Below are 14,257 nucleotides of genomic sequence, written 5' to 3'. Positions count from 1 at the left end.
AACGTTTGCCACTTTACGTGATGGATGAGTGGTAGGAGGCTAGATCTATGTTTTGGAGCAATTGCATGGCCTGGAATGCTTATGAATGGATTCAGACCGGTGGTACTCGGCGAGTCACATGGGTGTACTCGACGAGTTGCTTGAAGATGAGCTGGGACTCGACGAGTTGGAAGAACAACTCGGCGAGTTGGATGAAGATGGCCTGGAACTCGGCGAGTAGGTTGATGATAGTCTTGGACTCGGCGAGTCTGTTCTTGGACTCGGCGAGTCTTGTCGAAGAGTCCCGATATTCCCTGTTTGAGTCGAGAATCGGTGAGTCAAGGGATGACTCGGTGAGTTGTGTGCGAGTGGACTCAGAGTTGTTGAACTCGGTGAGTCTCGGAGTGAATCGACGAGTTAGGTCGCGGATTGAGTGAAGTTCTGATTATAGGAACTCGGCGAGTCATAGGGTTGACTCGGCGAGTAGGGTCAGTCAGGGGTTGACTTTCACTGAGGACTTTGATTTTGACCAAGGGTTGACCGTTGACTTTTAGGGTTTGGTCAGCGATGTGGCCTTTAGGCCAAGAGAGGGGGGTAAAATAGTCTTTTACCCTTAAGAGGGTGCATTGAGAGGATTGATTCTAGTCTCGAGAGTTATAGTCATGAGAGTTTTGCCTTACGTGTTAGGCGGTGGCGAGTTCGAGATTCAAGTATGGAGATACCTGCTTTCTGCTTGCCAGGTGAGTCTTCTCACTATACCTTACCTTGAGTAGGTAACCAGAGTTATGTGACAGAGTATTTGTATGCTATGTAGGTTATGTGTTGTACTGCATTATTTCTATGTGATTTATGCTGTGCATGTTTGTAGAGTCGGAACCGAAGGGTTCCTAGAGTTAGAACCGGAAGGTTCACAGAGTTAGAACCCGAGGGTTCACAGAGTTTGGGTGCACGGACCCATAGAGTTATAGCCTCGAGTGGCTTATATGTGTTATGCGTGTGGTATTTTGGGGAACTCACTAAGCTTCGTGCTTACAGTGTTTTGTGTGATGTTTTGCAAGTTTCTTTCAGTATCACGGGACGGCACCGGCTTGATTGTACACACCAGAGAAAGAGTCATGTTTTGGAGGATCCTGGTTTTCTATACAAGCGAAAATGGAGTTATGTTTTGTAAATAAGATTTTTAAACAAGTGTTTCTAAGAATTAAAACGTTTATTTTAAATGAAAATTTTGTTTGAAGTTTTCGGTGTTACAAGTTGGTATCAGAGCCTTGGTTTGAGGGATTCGGATGCGCCTTCGGGTAATTCTGGACTCAAACTGAGGAAGTAAGAAAAGTTTTCAAAGAAATAATTTTCAAAGCGAATAAGAGTTCAAAGAGAAAACGAGAAAGAGCAGTGTGTACAATCAGCCAGAGCCCGAACGTTGATTTCCCAAAATACCCTTACTTTTCTGTTATGAGATATTTATGATGCACTTTATGAGATATTATTGCATGCTAGAGACAGGCTAGGTATTCCATATATTAGGACTAGAGTGGCCTGATTTGTGATGCCTTAGCCTAGGAATTGCTGTGATATGCGATGTGCTTTTGAGTATGTGATGAGTGAGAATATTTGATTGGAATCCTTTAGGGGATTTGAGTAGAGGAGTAATCTAGGTAAGATACCTAGATGAGTACTGTGGTACTTGGAGAAAGAATAGTTAGAGCCCACGCGGGGAAGAGTTGCAGAGTTCGGTGGTACTTCCGAGGATGAGCAGAGCAAGCGGAGTTATCACCCAGAGTGAGTCATATATATTCTTCGATGCTCGAATGCTGCTTGCTTCGTGCTTTGTGGAACTCTCGATGATGGGAGTCAGCTACCAAGCAAATATGACGATATTCAGGAGGTAGATGGCTGACATCATTAGGAGCTCTTCAGTAGCTGATGGCAGAGAAGTGTGGGAATCTGAGGAGAGCCTAGGGAGTAACCTTAGCCATATGAGTGCACTGGCAGGGTAGAGAATTTCGCTGGGGAGCGAGCGCGCGACGGAATTGGTGAACGAAAAGGTCGAGCAGCTACTTAGGAGCTCCGGGATAGTCCGTGTGGAAAGTATGGGTAGATGTGGCAGGTAGTATGGGCCCGTACTACTGAAAGCAGAGGACCCATGCTTGATACAGGGAGTATTCTGAAGGTTCTAACGAGCGTATTAAGGAGTGATGTATGGTTCGAGTACCATACATCGGAGCAGACTGAGGAGTGATGTTATAGTTCGAGTATCATACATCGGACCAGATGGAGGAGCGATGCTATGGTTCGGGTACCATACACTGGAGCATATTGAGAAGAGATGTCATGGGATGAGTACCATGGTTCGTAGTGAATGATGCTTGTGATTCTCTGGTTATCCGGTCACGATGGATGGGGTAGAGATTGGATGCTATGGGTTTTAGGCCCGTAGGCCATGATTGAGTTTGGAGAGGCGTCCCTCGAGAGGGAAGTCGAGAGCCTATTAGAGTATTTTGGTAAGGAGTTAGAGGGAGAGGAGAATTTCAGTCTGAGTTGAGTAATCAGTCGATAGAGGAGAGGTCACCTTCTATGTGAGTGGTGCTATTTATGTTCGTGTGCGGAACATGGGAGGCCTGATGTTTTAGTTTTGGGTTTGGGGGTAAACCTGCAGGTCATTATTAATGATGATTTCTCCCAAAGTATCAGGTAGCATGTATGCCGCGAGGCAGTGATTTATCATGAGCAGATAGTTAGTTGGGACTGAGATAGTCGAGGACCACACTACACCTATTTGAGTATAGTAGGATGTATTGTAGTGGTATCAGTGGGGAGTTCAGTCGAGTTTAGCAGTGCAGAGAGTTTTCCATCTATGTTGGGTGTTGAATATGGGAGTGGGTCCCTGTTCTTGGGATGATCCCGGTGTTGGAGCGATGTTTGATGAATTAAAGTGAGGGGTACGATGATTTTGTGGTTCGGTCTATGAGCCAGGGATGTTATTGAGCAGTTGAGTTGTTTGGTACTAGATTGGTACGAGATTTGGAACGACTAGAGGCAGTCGTGGCGAGAAGTTCTTGAGGAGTTCATTTGAGGATCAGAGTTATGAGATCGATTAATTTCCTTAAAGGGGATTATCGGGTGTTGCGTAGCACTTTCCAGGGGCAGGTGCATTATTGCTGGTGGAAATAGTTCGTGAGGCTGTTGATGTGTCAGATAGTGATGGTTCGAACCCTAAGTGGGGGAGAACCGGGTGGTTTATTGAGAGAACCAGAGATTTGTGCAAGAGCGGTTAGGGGTTGGATGCAGAACCAGCGGCTTGAATTCATGAGATCAGGGTCATTGGTGATTAAGGAAAGGTGCAGGGCGAGATAATGCATGTGATATATGTCTAAGAGAAGGATGGGTGTCTCCACGGCAGGTGGTTAATGATCAGGAATCTGATGGTGGTCAGAGTCGTCTCGAGTTGAAGGCTCGTAATGATGGTATGGGCAATTGAGAACTTCTGGGTTGAGATATGGGTAGTTGATTATCGAGTAGCCAATTCCCGGGCTAGGATGTGTATTCTTGCTTGAATTTTTGAGCAGTAGTGGAAAGGGTTTCGGAGGATCATCAGTGTGTTCTGAAGGGTTAGCACCTTCCTTGTATTCCAATTGAGTGTTTGGATGCACTGAAGTTGTGCATCGTGTGATATCAAAAATTATTATGGGATTCAGAGGAAATGTATTGTCGTGAGTGTATGGTATTGGGAGTAAGGGAATTAGTGGTTGTGGAAGGATCTTGTGATGTTCTGTTGGGATATTCCGAGGTATCCGGGTAGGATACCTTTATTTCGGAGTTACTCGTAAATCTTGAGTTGAAACGATTTGTGGTGTATCAGGTATCTACGGATCTAGTGGAAGCCCTTCGAGTATGGGCATCCAGGGAGATTATTAAGAGAGTGGATCTTCACAAGGGTGGGCATTTTGATATGTTGATTGCTTCCAGAGTTTGGAATGTGTATTCGAGTCGAGTATGGGTAGCTGCCTGTGATAGTCTGCGGAGCATGAGCTAGTGGAGTTAGAGGGTGTTGTGATACTGCGGGGAGCCGTAGTACTCACTAGTCAGAGGGTGTTGTGATACTGCGGGGAGCCGTAGTACTCACTCGTCAGAGAGTGTTGTGATACTGCGGGGAGCCGTAGTACTCACTAGTCAGAGGGTGTTGTGATACTGCGGGGAGCCGTAGTACTCACTAGTCAGAGAGTGTTGTGATACTGCGGGGAGCCGTAGTACTCACTAGTTAGAGGGTGTTGTGATACTGCGGGGAGCCGTAGTACTCACTAGATGGCAAGAGAATGTGATGATGGAATGATCTCCGATCAGTGTATGATGTGGAAGAGTCTTGGGCTTGAGTATCCCTAGTATTGAGTTCTGGAGCCTGGGTGTTGAACCGGGGGCGAGACTGGGGTCACCGTCTCTGTCAGGAGATGTGGCGAGATGCGCAAGGGATATGCGCAGCAGAAACCAGAGATCAGAGTTGAGGCGATCCTCGGTTGGATTGAATATTCTCGCATGAGGAAAAGAGAATTTTGTGACTTGCGCGTCCCTGGGCTGGGATAGTGGTCACGGGGAGGAAGTTAGTGGGTTATTTGGATCATGATATGGGTGACCTTTGGAGGCTCAGCTGTGGAGTCAAAAGCTGACATGGTGCTCAGTCTCGAAGAGAGATATGAGACATGAGCTAGAGCTTATCATGATGATGTCTGAGGACACTTCAGAGCGAGCGAGCGATTCAGACGCTCGAAGACATGCTTCGGGCATGTGTATTAGATCTCGGAGGGAGTTGCGGCACGTATGTATCTTTGGTTGAGTTATCCTATATCAACATCCATCATTAGTGCATTTGTATGCCACCCTTTGAGCTGTTGTATGGGAGTAGGTGTCGGACCCTCATTTGTTGGGGAGAGGTAGCGCATGGACCCGAGGGCCCTTGCGATCAGATCCAGAGCATGTGTGGTACATGGAGTAGTGGCAAGGTTGGCTAGTGGTTTCCCTGGGTAAGGGAAGAGAAAGGTATGTAACCCCTGGGGGGTGTTGGTTCACGGAAGTGAAAGTAGTAGTGAGAGTGGATGATTTGGAGCATGGTGGTTGAACACTGTGTCTGTGACAGTGGAATGGAATGACATCATGTTGGGATGTCTGCTGAGGACGCGGAAGGGGTTCCGCGAGAGTAGAGCCAAGAGTCTCAGGATGGATGCAGGGAGGGAGTCTGGGACTCCCAGCTTGATTCTGATCAGGATATTGGATATGTACTAGTGGTTCATCCTGGGGGGATGTTGGAGGATATCATCAGTGCATCGAGTTTTTCCCAACCTGAGGGTGCTGGGAAAGTTCAGCATGTGTATGTGAATGCAAGAGGAGAACTCGTAGGAGTTGCTCTGAGATTGAAGAGTGGGTCTTTCTGTCAGCACAGAATGGATAGAGAGGGATTCGGATCGGGGATCCGATGGTTCATGGCTTTCTAGCCCTTATGGGTCGAGCGATTGTTGAGATTTGGAGCAGTGATGCATCTCGGGTAATTCTCGATTGTTGAGTGTGATTATCAGAGGGTACAGCCGGTGCCCGGTTTGAGATAGTGGTCAGGACACCGCAAGGAAAGAGGAAGTGAGTTTGAGTTCGATGGTTATGCTTGAGGAACCTGGTCCAGTTAGGGCCAGGTGGCGCGTCGTGGGAGTATTTTGGAGTTGAGTTGCCGTTGGCTTCGAGGGCGAAGCCTAATTTAAGTGAGGGAGAATTGTAACATCCTGAAATATCAAGAGTAGAGTTAAAGGGCTAAAAGAATAGGTTGTGAAAGAGTGACTCGGCGAGTCCATGGATGGACTCGGCGAGTAGAGTCGCGACTGGGTCGCGTGCTATGTAGCCGACTCGGCGAGTCAGTGAGGAGGACTCGGCGAGTAGGCGCTGATTGGAGAAAACCCTAATTCTCGGGGTTGAGCCCTATATAAAGAACATTATGCCTTCCTCCCAGCCTCCTTATCACCCCTTGAGCCTCAGAAAACCCTAAATCGCGGTGAAGCACCATTGTTGAGTGGATTAGAGCTTGGAGAAGTAATTGTTGAAGGAATTTTGGGAGATTGAAGGCTTGGAGCAGGGGGCTTTTCTTGGATTCGAGTTGCATTGCAGTTGGAGCATCTCTTGGAGGTAATATCTCGTTCTTGGGCTGTTGTTATGTTGTTCCTTCATTTTGGGGGTTTGTGGGAACTTGTCTATGGATGTATTGGGAAGTCTAGAGGTTAGATCTGAGGTTGCTACCTCAGATCTGGAAGGGAGAAGAATCAGAGAGCATGAAAGTCCCTGTGTTGGAGTTTTTAGTGAAGCTTTCATGTCCCAAACCCTAGCCCAATGTGCAAATGGCCTAGATCTCTTTGGATTCACGTAACGTTTGCCACTTTACGTGATGGATGAGTGGTAGGAGGCTAGATCTATGTTTTGGAGCAATTGCATGGCCTGGAATGCTTATGAATGGATTCAGACCGGTGGTACTCGGCGAGTCACATGGGTGTACTCGACGAGTTGCTTGAAGATGAGCTGGGACTCGACGAGTTGGAAGAACAACTCGGCGAGTTGGATGAAGATGGCCTGGAACTCGGCGAGTTGTATGAACAACTTGACGAGTAGGTTGATGATAGTCTTGGACTCGGCGAGTCTTGTCGAAGAGTCTCGATATTCCCTGTTTGAGTCGAGAATCGGTGAGTCAAAGGATGACTCGGTGAGTTGTGTGCGAGTGGACTCAGAGTTGTTGAACTCGGCGAGTTCGATCGCAGATTGAGTGAAGTTCTGATTATAGGAACTCGGCGAGTCATAGGGTTGACTCGGCGAGTAGGGTCAGTCAGGGGTTGACTTTGACTGAGGACTTTGATTTTGACAAAGGGTTGACCGTTTACTTTTAGGGTTTGGTCAGCGATGTGGCCTTTAGGCCAAGAGAGGGGGTAAAATAGTCTTTTACCCTTAAGAGGGTGCATTGAGAGGATTGATTCTAGTCTCGAGAGTTATAGTCATGAGAGTTTTGCCTTACGTGTTAGGCGGTGGCGAGTTCGAGATTCAAGTATGGAGATACCTGCTTTCTGCTTGCCAGGTGAGTCTTCTCACTATACCTTACCTTGAGTAGGTAACCAGAGTTATGTGACAGAGTATTTCTATGCTATATAGGTTATGTGTTGTACTGCATTATTTCTATGTGATTTATGTTGTGCATGTTTGTAGAGTCGGAACCGAAGGGTTCCTAGAGTTAGAACCGGAAGGTTCACAGAGTTAGAACCCGAGGGTTCACAGAGTTTGGGTGCACGGACCCATAGAGTTATAGCCTCGAGTGGCTTATATATGTTATGTGTGTGGTATTTTGGGGAACTCACTAAGCTTCGTGCTTACAGTGTTTTGTGTGATGTTTTGCAGGTTTCTTTCAGTATCACGGGACGGCACCGGCTTGATTGTACACACCAGAGAAAGAGTCATGTTTTGGAGGATCCTGGTTTTCTATAAAAGCGAAAATGGAGTTATGTTTTGGAAATAAGATTTTTAAAGAAGTGTTTCTAAGAATTAAAACGTTTATTTTAAATGAAAAATTTGTTTGAAATTTTCGGTGTTACATCTGCGAGTTTGTATAGCTGATGAGCGAGCGGCTTTTGCTACTGATGTGATTCGAGGATGTGTACTCGAGATTTTCAGTGTTGAGTTCCCGATAGATTTGGTACCGATTGTGATGGGGGATGTCTGTGTCATCATGGGCATGGACTGGTTGAGCTGATTCGGAGTTGTTATTGACTGCGAGTGTCAGTTGGTGACCATACGAGACCCTAGTGTGGGAGTACTTATGGTGTATGGCGAGGGTACTCAATCTGGGTCAGCATTTTGCTCGGCTACCAGAGCAAGACAGAGTCTACAGCAGGGATGTAGAGGGTTTGTGGCCTATGTGACGGATACACAATTTGCCGTAAAGAGGCCGAGCTCTGTCAGTGAGGTTCCGATAGTACGAGAGTTTCCAGATGTTTTCCCCGAGGAGTTGTCGGGTGTGACTCCCGAGAGGCAGGTGGAGTTTCGCATCGATTTGGTTCCGGGGGCGGCGCCTATTGCCAAGGCACCCTATCGCCTTGCGCCACCGGAGATGCAAGAGTTATCCTTGTTGCTTCAGGAGCTGTTGGGGAAGGGATTCATCTGACCGAGTAGCTCGCCATGGGGAGCGCCGTTCCTTTTTGTCAAGAAAAAGGATGGTTCACACGGGATGTGCATTGATTACTAGGAGTTGAACAAGTTGACGGTCAAGAACCGTTATCCACTACTGAGGATCAACGATCTATTCGATCAGTTGCACAGAGATTCTTGGTTCTCCAAGATAGACGTGAGGTCTAGATATCACCAAATGAGGGTGCAGGGTGAGGATATCCAGAAGACGGCATTTAGGACTCGTTATGGGCATTACGAGTTCGTGGTGATGCCTTTTGGGCTCACCAATGCACTAGCAGCGTTCATGGATCTCATAAATCGAGTGTGCAGGCCGATGTTGGATCGATCGGTGATTGTGTTCATCGATGATATTCTAGTGTATTCGAGATCCGGAGAGCAACATGAGGAGCATTTGAGAGAGATTCTTGGAGTATTGAGATTGGAGAGGCTTTATGCCAAATTCTCCAAGTGTGATTTCTGGTTAGGAGAGGTCCAGTTCTTGGGACATCTTGCTAATTAGAATGGGATATTGGTTGATCCGGCCAAGATTGAGGCTGTTAAGAGTTAGGAAGTGTCGAGATCCCCCACCGAGATCAGGAGTTTTCTAGGGTTGGCAAACTATTATCGAATATTTATCAAGGATTTCTCTAAGATCGCCATTCCCCTCACCAGATTGACCCGGAAGGGTGTGGCTTTTACTTGTGGTCCAGAGCAGCAGACCTCGTTTCAGACGCTTCGCCAGAGATTATGCGAAGCCCCGGTGTTAGCCCTTACGGAGGGAATAAAGGATTTTTTGGTTTATTGTGATGCGTCTATATCAAGGTTAGGTGCGGTGCTTATGCAGAGAGGGCACGTGATAGCATACGCATCGAGGCAACTGAATCCTCATGAGACGAGGTATCCCACCCATGATTTGGAGTTGGGGGCAGTGGTTTTCGCCCTCAAGATATGGCGCCATTATTTGTATGGGGTTTGGTGTACCATATACACGGACCACAAGAGTTTGAAGTATCTGATGGATCATGCCAACCTGAACATGCACCAGAGGAGATTCTTGGATGTGGTAAAGGATTATGACTGTGTGATCCTGTACCACCCGGGCAAGGCTAACATTGTAGTCGATCTGTAACGCCCCGTTCCTAAGAGTACCTAATTGTGAGTCCCCGGGATTTAAGAGAAATGATATTTTGGTCATCTTGTGGGAAAAGTGGAAAATGAGGGGCAAGTATGAAATTTGGGGACTCGCCGAGTACGCCCAGCGTAAGCTGGGATTATGCCCAGCGTAAGGCGTATATGGACACGGGTGCAAGGCTGAGTACGCCCAGCGTACTAGAATTACGCCCAGCGTACTCTCAGAGTTCTAAAACCCTAAAATTAGGGTCAGCCACTATATAAGGAACATGTTGGTGCATACCCTAGCCTCCATAAGCTCTCCCTTAACCTCAGAAACCCTAGAAACCCGTATTCCCTCCATTGTTGGGTGTGTTTGGCCTTGGAAAGCTCATTTTGGCAAAAGAAAAGCTAGAAGAAGAAAGGAGAAGTTGTCAAAGAAGGAAAGGAACGATTGGAGCTTGTAGATTTGAAGAGATATCATCCTTTGGAGCTTATTTGAGGTATAAAGCATCTTGCTTTCTATTTATTTTGCATAGATCTAAGTGTTGTGAAGTTTTAGCATCTTTCTTGTCCCAAAGTTCTCATCTTGATTCATGCTTTGTGTTGGCCGAGATTATCTGTCCTTTCACACCTTTGGAGAGGTCTTGAGTGAGAAAAACAAGGTCCCAAGGGCTAAGGTTGTTCTATGTGTGAGATAAGTGGGTCTTAATGGATTAAGACCTTGGATTAAGAGCTTTATGGACGTCCCAAATGAGTAGTTGGGCTTAAGAGCTTAAGCCATTAAGATGTTATAAGGACTTAATGAGTAGCGAAGTTACGCCCCGCGTAACATGTGAGTACACCCCGCGTAGCGAGTCAGTGCCTCGATCCCCAGTTGCGAATCAGCGTGTACGCCCAGCGTACCAAGGAGGGTACGCCCAGCGTACTCCCTCTGTTGGGTTTTCATTTTGGGCCTTAGGGTTTGGGCTGTTATTTGGGCTGCTGGATTTTGGGCCGTGACTGGACATTATGGTTAGAGTAGTGTGGGCCCATTGGTTGTTATGGATCATGAGTGTAGGCCCATTTGGTGAGGTGGGCCCAATTTAGTAAATTGGGCCAATAATGGGCTTTGTTTTGGACTTCTGGACTTTGGGCCATTGGTGGGCTTGGGAGCTTACCTAGTGTTGGGCCGGATTGAGTTAGGGGTAAAATGGTCAATTTACCCTTAGAAGAGTATTGTGCTTGGCCTAATGTTTATTTGTGCTATGTTGGCTAGTTCGGGATTTTCAGTGAGTCGGTGATTCGAGAATCTGCTTCTCCAGTTCAGAGTTTCGGTAGTGCGAGGTGAGTTATCCTCACTATATCAACAGGGTCTAAGGCACCAAGGTCGGCCCTTTATCGGATTGAGTTATGGGTATTTGTTTTTATATTATTGCTTTGATATGTTTGCATCCTGGTAGCTAGGATGGTATATGTTAGAGACCTGGTTGAGGTCGGTATCCTGATATGTAGGGTGATGCTATGCTAGTGACCGGTTAGGTCGGTATCCTGGTTAGGATGATGATATGCTATGTGATCTGTTTGATCGGCTTGTTGACTGTGAATTATTATATGATTGTATGTTTATGTGCACATGGTTGTTAGAACTGGAGTTGGGTTGAGGCGGGTCCTGCTTTGTGCTGTAGGCCAAGATACCCAGGGCGGACCGGTTGTCCCGAAGGCCCAACGAGCGGTCTGGATAGGCTGTAGGCCCCAAGAGGGCGGACCAGACGTGCCGAGGCTCGGAGAGTGGACCAGGCCGACTGAAGGCCCGGTGCGGGCGGACCAGTCATACTGTAGACTCGGAGAGTGGACCAGGTGGATTGAAGGCCCGGTGCGGGCGGACCAATCACACTGCAGACTTGATGTATATGGCTAGACTCGGAGGGTGGACTAGGTGGACTGTTGGCCGGTGCGGCGGACCAGTCACACAGTAGACCCGAAGTGCATGGCTGTTCTGTGATCGGTTATGATATGGCATGTTATGCATGTATGGTATATATGGTTGGTATTTTGGGATATCTCATTAAGCTTTCGGGCTTACAGTTGTGGTTTAATGTTTTTCAGGTTCCTCAGGAGGTCGTGGCAAGGCGAAGGCCTGATCGTACCACTCCTCATGTTTATGATGTGATGTGATTCTGGGAATACTCTAAATAAATTGTATTGAAAACCTTTTTGTAATAATTTAATGAATTCGGGTTGTTTTTGAAAAATTTAAATTGGTTGGAATTTTTCTGTCGTTACAAGTTGGTATCAGAGCCTTGGTTTGAGTGAATTGGAGGAACACTCGTGTGACTCCAGTCTCAAATCGAGGAGAGTTTTCAAAAGAGAATTTAAAATGGTTTTCAAAATGAGTAAAGGAGGATGCGGAGGTACGATCAACCGGAGCCAGTAGGTAACCCCAAAATACCATACATGATATTTGTTTTTGAGCTTTGATAGAACAACATGCTAGTGCTAGGCTAGGGATCTTCAGGATTTCATGATAATGTTGCCTGATTTATGATGCCTTTTAGCCTAGGGTTTCCTTACGTGAGATTTCCAGTGTTCCTCTAGTAGTGAGGGTTGAGCGATTGTTATGTATGTTTTCACTAGGGTGTTGTGGTAGTGCTTCATACAAATATGGGTAGGTGTGGAAGGTAGTATGGGCACGTACTACTGAAAGCACAGGACCCATACGCGTATCAGGGAAACCATGACCTCTAGGGTTGGGTTGAGAGTTGGTTCCCGGGTTAGTGGGAAGGGTATGAGATTTTGTGGTGTTTTTCAGTATGGAGATTCCGAGGCATGCTGGGAGTGGATCCGGGTCTGGATCGGGAGTAGGAGAGGGAGTTTCGGGCAGGTCAGTACCGCCCGAGGTTATCGGTCAGATGAGCACATGCGAGTTGGATGCGAGGATTCGTGAGATCCTGTGTGATGAGATTGCTGCGTTGTTCCGGGCTGAGTTGCCGGAACTGTTTGGGTCGATCAAGACCGCCATGGTTGAGTATTTTGATGAGCGCTATGCAGCTCTCACAGAGACGGCTGCCGCGGCGGCTACAATGGCTGTAGCAGCGGCAGGGGGAGGAGCTGGTCGGGGTTTTCAGTATCGGGACTTCGATAATACGAAGCCTCCCACCTTTGATGGAGTTCAGGACCCGATTGTTTCTATGAGATGCTTATCGGACGTGGAGGGGTGTTTCTTCATGTGTTCATGCCCTGCTGATCAGAGGGTGAGGTGTGCTCTGAACCTGTTGAGGCTCGGGGCGAAGGATTGGTGGAGATTGACCACAGGTCATATTCGGATGCGCAGAGGGCTGCGGTTTCATGGGATCAGTTCAGAGAGATGTTCAGCACTCGTTTTGTTCCGTGGGTTGAGAGAGAAAGATTGGCTCAGGAGTTCCTGGAGCTAAAGCAAGGTTCGGAGTCGGTGACTGAGATCACCCGGATGTTCACTGAGAGGGCAATGTTTTGCCCCGAGTTCACTTCGGAGCAGGCTCAATTGTCCCGATATTTGAGTATGCTCAAGAGAGATATCAGCCAGTTTGTGTCTACACAGATGTGCAAGACTTTGTTGGAGTTGCAAGAGGCCGCCAGGCGGCCTGAGTTGGAGATTGAGTTGCAGTTGCGTGAGTTGAGGCAGGCTCTGGTGCAGTCGCAGCCGGTGCCGAAACGGTCCAAGACCGTTGATTCTAGGGTGGGAGATCAGAGCAGCCACGCTTGTGGGAAGTGTGGGAAGGGTCACACCGGAGTTTGTAGGTCCGGTGGTGCATGCCACAAGTGCAGAAAGGAAGGGCACTATGCAAGGGATTGTCGGCCGTCAGCGCCGGTTCGGGATTTGAGGATTTGTTAGCATTGTCATCAGGTTGGACATTTGAGGGTCAACTGTCCATAGCTTGCTGTAGGACCGGTGCAGGCTCCGGCATCGGCCACCTTGAGGATCACGGGTGGAGGTCAAGGTGGAGCGGAGCCCCCAAGGGCTCAGGGTCGTGCTTTTCAGCTTGCAGCAGAGGAGATCAGAGCAGTGTCGGATGCAGCTGCGCGTATGTTTCTTTCTTGATGTCTCGTTTATCTTATGGTTATTATGGAGTATTGTTTATCTGCTAGTCTCATTGTGTGGTTTTCGGTGCGGTATTCGTTGTTCTTTGAGGGTTATGGTTTGGTTATGGGTTACTGTTGGGAATTTCGTTGGTTATCCTTCATGGGGGTTATTAGTGGAAATATGGCATTGGCCTGAATGGCGGGTAGCATCTGCATTTTGAGGAGTGGTTAGCCGCAGATTGAGGTTCTTTTGAGCTCGGGTCGATCAGCGTTGATATGTGTTTTGTGAAGGTTGTTTGCGCTTGGGGGACGTAGTTCGCGTGTAGGTGATTGTGCTGTGTAAGGTTGTTGAGGGAGGTCGATGATGGCGACCGGTGATTGATAGCCAGTGCTATAGGTAGGGGAGAATTGGAAAATTCTCCGGAAGATCGATGAGCATTGGAGGGTGTCTAGTTGCTTGGGATTCAGCAGTGTTCTGCCAGCCAAGAGGGTAGGCTGGTATGAGTAAGTGGCAGGAATGCGGGGCAGGATACAGACCTAGGGCATTTGATTGTGGAGGGCCTGGGATCAGGTCAGGATTGAGTATGTATGATGGAGATAGAGTTCAGAACCACTAGAGGGCTAGAACAGTATGCACGGGAGGGTTTCCCGGAGAGATAACTCGGAATGATGGATGTTAGTTGAGCAGACCAGATAGACTGAAGGACGGTAGGCGTACCAGTCAGGCCGAAGGCTCAGAGAACGGTCCAGCCAGGCTGAAGGCCCTGGAGGGCGGTCCAGATTGGCTGAAGGTACTAAGAGTGGTCCAAATTGGCTGAAGGCCTGGTAAGGCGGTCCAGTCATGCTGAAGACTCTGCAGGTATTGTTAGATCAGTTCGAGGAAATGGATTGAGTATGTCGCTATATGTTAGCATTGGATGGTCTGGCACCGGGTATTGATCTCGATTAG

This window comes from Lactuca serriola, chromosome 4 (assembly GCF_051521515.1).
Source record: "Lactuca serriola cultivar US96UC23 chromosome 4, Lser_US96UC23_V15, whole genome shotgun sequence".
Taxonomy (NCBI): Eukaryota; Viridiplantae; Streptophyta; class Magnoliopsida; order Asterales; family Asteraceae; genus Lactuca; species Lactuca serriola.
Note: the sequence above shows the minus strand (reverse complement) of the source record.